Consider the following 7,500-nt stretch of genomic DNA (forward strand, 5'->3'; position numbering starts at 1 on the left):
ATTTTATGCCTGGTTTTCCATACGTTAGTTTAAATAGAGAGTTATGGAATATAACCTTGGCATATTGGCACTAAAATATATAATAAAGACATTTCAAATCAAACTGAAATGTATTGAAATGAATTTTTCCCATACATTTTTGACAATGTGAGGTGTGCATGGCAAAAAACACTCACGGTGAAGGCATGTGATATAATATGAAAATATCAAAAGTTAACTAACCAATGATATTGAAGCATATAAATCGAATCATAACTATATGAAACTCGAATTTAAGCCATATTAAACTGGTAATATTGTGATTTTATGCCTGGTTTTCCATACGTTAGTTTAAATAGAGAGTTATGGAATATAACCTTGGCATATTGGCACTAAAATATATAATAAAGACATTTCAAATCAAACTGAAATGTATTGAAATGAATTTTTCCCATACATTTTTGACAATGTGAGGTGTGCATGGCAAAAAACACTCACGGTGAAGGCATGTGATATAATATGAAAATATCAAAAGTTAACTAACCAATGATATTGAAGCATATAAATCGAATCATAACTATATGAAACTCGAATTTGAGCCATATTAAACTGGTAATATTGTGATTTTATGCCTGGTTTTCCATACGTTAGTTTAAATAGAAAGTTATGGAATATAACCTTGGCATATTGGCACTAAAATATATAATAAAGACATTTCAAATCAAACTGAAATGTATTGAAATGAATTTTTCCCATACATTTTTGACAATGTGAGGTGTGCATGGCAAAAAACACTCACGGTGAAGGCATGTGATATAATATGAAAATATCAAAAGTTAACTAACCAATGATATTGAAGCATATAAATCGAATCATAACTATATGAAACTCGAATTTAAGCCATATTAAACTGGTAATATTGTGATTTTATGCCTGGTTTTCCATACGTTAGTTTAAATAGAGAGTTATGGAATATAACCTTGGCATATTGGCACTAAAATATATAATAAAGACATTTCAAATCAAACTGAAATGTATTGAAATGAATTTTTCCCATACATTTTTGACAATGTGAGGTGTGCATGGCAAAAAACACTCACGGTGAAGGCATGTGATATAATATGAAAATATCAAAAGTTAACTAACCAATGATATTGAAGCATATAAATCGAATCATAACTATATGAAACTCGAATTTGAGCCATATTAAACTGGTAATATTGTGATTTTATGCCTGGTTTTCCATACGTTAGTTTAAATAGAGAGTTATGGAATATAACCTTGGCATATTGGCACTAAAATATATAATAAAGACATTTCAAATCAAACTGAAATGTATTGAAATGAATTTTTCCCATACATTTTTGACAATGTGAGGTGTGCATGGCAAAAAACACTCACGGTGAAGGCATGTGATATAATATGAAAATATCAAAAGTTAACTAACCAATGATATTGAAGCATATAAATCGAATCATAACTATATGAAACTCGAATTTAAGCCATATTAAACTGGTAATATTGTGATTTTATGCCTGGTTTTCCATACGTTAGTTTAAATAGAAAAAAATTCTCGAATATATATACATATATGAAGAATCTATATTCTATACTAACATTTTATGGAATATAACCTTGGCATATTGCCATTAAAATATATAATAAAGACATTTCAAATCAAACTGAAATGTATTGAAATGAATTTTTCCCATACATTTTTGACAATGTGAGGTGTGCATGGCAAAAAACACTCACGGTGAAGGCATGTGAAATATAATATGAAAATATCAAAAGTTAACTAACCAATGATATTGAAGCATATAAATCGAATCATAACTATATGAAACTCGAATTTAAGCCATATTAAACTGGTAATATTGTGATTTTATGCCTGGTTTTCCATACGTTAGTTTAAATAGAAAAAATTTTCGAATATATATACATATATGAAGAATCTATATTCTAATACTAACATGTTATGGAATATAACCTTGGCATATTGGCACTAAAATATATAATAAAGACATTTCAAATCAAACTGAAATGTATTGAAATGAATTTTTCCCATACATTTTTGACAATGTGAGGTGTGCATGGCAAAAAACACTCACGGTGAAGGCATGTGAAATAATATGAAAATATCAAAAGTTAACTAACCAATGATATTGAAGCATATAAATCGAATCATAACTATATGAAACTCGAATTTAAGCCATATTAAACTGGTAATATTGTGATTTTATGCCTGGTTTTCCATACGTTAGTTTAAATAGAAAAAATTTTCGAATATATATACATATATGAAGAATCTATATTCTAATACTAACATGTTATGGAATATAACCTTGGCATATTGGCACTAAAATATATAATAAAGACATTTCAAATCAAACTGAAATGTATTGAAATGAATTTTTCCCATACATTTTTGACAATGTGAGGTGTGCATGGCAAAAAACACTCACGGTGAAGGCATGTGATATAATATGAAAATATCAAAAGTTAACTAACCAATGATATTGAAACATATAAATCGAATCATAACTATATGAAACTCGAATTTGAGCCATATTAAACTGGTAATATTGTGATTTTATGCCTGGTTTTCCATACGTTAGTTTAAATAGAAAAAAATTCTCGAATATATATACATATATGAAGAATCTATATTCTATACTAACATTTTATGGAATATAACCTTGGCATATTGCCATTAAAATATATAATAAAGACATTTCAAATCAAACTGAAATGTATTGAAATGAATTTTTCCCATACATTTTTGACAATGTGAGGTGTGCATGGCAAAAAACACTCACGGTGAAGGCATGTGATATAATATGAAAATATCAAAAGTTAACTAACCAATGATATTGAAGCATATAAATCGAATCATAACTATATGAAACTCGAATTTGAGCCATATTAAACTGGTAATATTATGATTTTATTCCTGGTTTTCCATACGTTAGTTTAAATAGAAAAAATTTTCGAATATATATACATATATGAAGAATCTATATTCTATACTAACATGTTATGGCATATTGGTGTTATTGTATTTTATTCCTGGTTTTCTATAGTTAGTTTAAATAGAAATAAATTTTTGAATTCAAAATTTTATATTCTATACTAGCATTACATAGAAATTATCCTCAACTGTTTGTTTCTTGTATATAAATACAGGAAATTAAACAGATGATGAAGAGAAAAAAATAAGAAAAACAAAAATTTATAAGAAAAATTAAATTTTAAACAAAGGAAAAGAGGAGAAAATTTTTTCAATCATATATATTTATGATTAAAAAATAGAATTATGAAATTATTAATTTCAATTCAAAGAGAAAAATTATGTAATATATGAAATTATTACATTAAAAATGCATTTGAAAAAAAAGTAAAATGTTATTAAGAATGATAAATTATTTGAAAATTGACAAATATTAAGAAGAAATATCGTTCTTATATTTTTATATAAAATATATAATATAGAGAACGAAAATTCTTTTTCATAAAAAACGGTTTTTGAATTTTGATAAGAAAAGCTAAAGGGGGGTCGCCCCTTTACTTTTTATATACACCGTAATTTATGAAATTTTCAAATATGAAAAACAAAGAAAAATATATATAAATAAAAATATTATTCTGGTTGATCCTGCCAGTAGTTATATGCTTGTCTCAAAGATTAAGCCATGCATGTCTAAGTACAAACAAATTAAAAGTGAAACCGCAAAAGGCTCATTATATCAGTTATGGTTCCATAGATCGTTAACAGTTACTTGGATAACTGTGGTAATTCTAGAGCTAATACATGCAATATAAACACGGACCTTATGGAACGTGTGCTTTTATTAGACTAAAACCAAGCGATCATTTGATCGTTAAATTGGTTGAACTCTAGATAACTTGCAGATCGTATGGTCCCGTACCGACGACAGATCTTTCAAATGTCTGCCCTATCAACTTTTGATGGTAGTATCTAGGACTACCATGGTTGCAACGGGTAACGGGGAATCAGGGTTCGATTCCGGAGAGGGAGCCTGAGAAACGGCTACCACATCTAAGGAAGGCAGCAGGCGCGTAAATTACCCACTCCCAGTTCGGGGAGGTAGTGACGAAAAATAACAATACAGGACTCATATCCGAGGCCCTGTAATTGGAATGAGTACACTTTAAATCCTTTAACAAGGACCTATTGGAGGGCAAGTCTGGTGCCAGCAGCCGCGGTAATTCCAGCTCCAATAGCGTATATTAAAGTTGTTGCGGTTAAAACGTTCGTAGTTGAATTTGTGCTTCATACGGGTAGTACAACTATATATTGTGGTATGTACATTACCTTATGTATGTAAGCGTATTACCGGTGGAGTTCTTATATATAATTAATACAATGTATTTTTTATATATTCCTCCTATTTAAACCTACTTCAGTGCTCTTCATCGAGTGTTGTTGTGGGCCGGTACAATTACTTTGAACAAATTAGAGTGCTTAAAGCAGGCTCCAAATGCCTGAATATTTTGTGCATGGAATAATGAAATAAGACCTCTGTTCTACTTTCATTGGTTTTTAGATCAAGAGGTAATGATTAATAGAAGCAGTTTGGGGGCATTAGTATTACGACGCGAGAGGTGAAATTCTTGGACCGTCGTAAGACTAACTTAAGCGAAAGCATTTGCCAAAGATGTTTTCATTAATCAAGAACGAAAGTTAGAGGTTCGAAGGCGATCAGATACCGCCCTAGTTCTAACCATAAACGATGCCAGCTAGCAATTGGGTGTAGCTACTACTATGGCTCTCTCAGTCGCTTCCCGGGAAACCAAAGCTTTTGGGCTCCGGGGGAAGTATGGTTGCAAAGCTGAAACTTAAAGGAATTGACGGAAGGGCACCACCAGGAGTGGAGCCTGCGGCTTAATTTGACTCAACACGGGAAAACTTACCAGGTCCGAACATAAGCGTGTAAGACAGATTGATAGCTCTTTCTCGAATCTATGGGTGGTGGTGCATGGCCGTTCTTAGTTCGTGGAGTGATTTGTCTGGTTAATTCCGATAACGAACGAGACTCAAATATATTAAATAGATGCTTTCAGGATTATGATGTTGAAACTTATATAGCCTTCTTTCATGCGTACATCTTGAATGTACAAGTGTTTGAATGTGTTTATATAAGTGGAGTCGTACCTGTTGGTTTGTCCCATTATAAGGACACTAGCTTCTTAAATGGACAAATTGCGTCTAGCAGTAACGAGATTGAGCAATAACAGGTCTGTGATGCCCTTAGATGTCCTGGGCTGCACGCGCGCTACAATGAAAGTATCAACGTGTATTTCCTAGACCGAGAGGTCCGGGTAAACCGCTGAACCACTTTCATGCTTGGGATTGTGAACTGAAACTGTTCACATGAACTTGGAATTCCCAGTAAGTGCGAGTTATTAACTCGCATTGATTAAGTCCCTGCCCTTTGTACACACCGCCCGTCGCTACTACCGATTGAATTATTTAGTGAGGTCTCCGGACGTGATCACTGTGACGCCTCGTGTGTCACGGTTGTTTCGCAAAAGTTGACCGAACTTGATTATTTAGAGGAAGTAAAAGTCGTAACAAGGTTTCCGTAGGTGAACCTGCGGAAGGATCATTATTGTGTTCCATATCCGTAAGAAAAACAAACAAACAAACAAACAAACAGACAAGCAAACAAACGAACAAAAAGAAAAAAAAAAAAAAAAAAAAAAGAAAAAAAAAAAAAATTTATATAATTATTTTGAATCCATAATTCTTTTTATTCTTTTTCATTCAATTTGTGATCCATCAATTATATCATATTAAATATAATATATGATGGTACATTTTGTAATGTTTTTTCTTATTTTTTTCTTTTAAAAACCTTTAAACATGAAAATAAAAAGTTGTACTTATTATTCATTTGATTGAATGATAAGTTAATTTGTTCACAATAACAAAAGTGGTATATATTTATTATATTATTATATATACATAAAATGATTAAAAAAATACAAAATAATTGAATCATAATAAATACCACCACTGTATTATTGTTGAACTAAGACATTCGCAACTTAATAAAAATGTTTAGAGTTAAATATATTTGATATATATTATTGAAAGAAAATCAATTTATATATTATTAATATTATTTAATTTTACTCTTTCAATTAATATATGCAAAAAAAAATTGACATTTGTTATAAATAAAAATAAATAAAAAAATACTCTAAGCGGTGGATCACTTGGCTCATGGGTCGATGAAGAACGCAGCAAACTGTGCGTCATCGTGTGAACTGCAGGACACATGAACATCGACATTTTGAACGCATATCGCAGTCCATGCTGTTATGTACATTAAATTCAATTTTAAAGTACTGCTTGGACTACATATGGTTGAGGGTTGTAAGACTATGCTAAATAAGTTGCTTATTCTTTTATAAAAATAATTGAATTTAAGCAAATGTGTATATTATTGGATTTTAAATAATTCATAATATTAATAGCAAAAAAAATAAAGATATATAATGAATTTTATTTATTATATATTCTTTAAAAAAAAAATCCTCTCAAATAAAATGAAATGATGAAAATATTGAATCTAAGTATTCTTTACAAAAAATTTTCATATTATTTATATATATATATAAAATAATAATTTATATATGTAATTAAAAGGAGGAATGTCTAGCATAAAAATTAATTTTTTTATTCTAGGATTGCCTCATTTTACATTATTATTATTTTTATATATTTACAATATATAAAAGGAGAAAAGAAAAATAGAGATGAAAAGATGATATAATTTTTTTATTAAATTGTGAGAAGATAAAAAAAGAATATTAAAACAACCTCAACTCATATGGGATTACCCCCTGAATTTAAGCATATTAATGAGGGGAGGAAAAGAAACTAACAAGGATTTTCTTAGTAGCGGCGAGCGAAAAGAAAATAGTTCAGCACTAAGTCACTTTGTCTATATGTCAAATGTGAGATGCAGTGTATGGAATATCTTAATATCTAGTATGAGAAATTAACGATTTAAGTCCTTCTTAAATGAGGCCATTTACCCATAGAGGGTGCCAGGCCCGTATAACGTTAATGATTACTAGAAAGATATTTCCAAAGAGTCGTGTTGCTTGATAGTGCAGCACTAAGTGGGTGGTAAACTCCATCTAAAACTAAATATAACCATGAGACCGATAGTAAACAAGTACCGTGAGGGAAAGTTGAAAAGAACTCTGAATAGAGAGTTAAATAGTACGTGAAACTGCTTAGAGGTTAAGCCCGATGAACCTGAATATCCATTATGAAAAATTCATCATTAAATAATTAAAAAAATAATGTGCATTTTTTTCATATAAGGACATTGTAATCTATTAACATAATAAAGTATTTATCAAAAGATCATTGGTGATATTAAGTTTATTTAAATTAATTTGCTTTTTAAGCATATTAACATAAAATAAATACTAATGATTTGATAAAGTGTTGATAGATTTTATTATATATAATGCTAAAAT

At 29.9% G+C, this 7,500-nt stretch overlaps 2 non-coding genes and 1 pseudogene across 2 annotated transcripts in view; all 3 read left to right on the forward strand.

Annotated features, from left to right (window-relative positions):
• Window positions 1-3,621: 3,621 nt before the first annotated feature.
• On the forward strand, window positions 3,622-5,612 carry LOC129252318 (small subunit ribosomal RNA). Its single transcript, XR_008583373.1, has one exon. It is a non-coding gene; the product is annotated as a small subunit ribosomal RNA (ribosomal RNA).
• A 590-nt stretch (window positions 5,613-6,202) lies between these two features.
• On the forward strand, window positions 6,203-6,383 carry LOC129252317 (5.8S ribosomal RNA; annotated as a pseudogene).
• Window positions 6,384-6,825: 442 nt separating this feature from the next.
• Window positions 6,826-7,500, forward strand: part of LOC129252323 (large subunit ribosomal RNA) — a 3,986-nt gene continuing 3,311 nt past the window's right edge. The window contains exon 1 of the ribosomal RNA XR_008583378.1: window positions 6,826-7,500. This exon is cut by the window's right edge and continues 3,311 nt beyond it. This is a non-coding gene — a ribosomal RNA (large subunit ribosomal RNA).

Source organism: Anastrepha obliqua, unplaced genomic scaffold (assembly GCF_027943255.1).
Source record: "Anastrepha obliqua isolate idAnaObli1 unplaced genomic scaffold, idAnaObli1_1.0 ptg000180l, whole genome shotgun sequence".
Taxonomy (NCBI): domain Eukaryota; kingdom Metazoa; phylum Arthropoda; class Insecta; order Diptera; family Tephritidae; genus Anastrepha; species Anastrepha obliqua.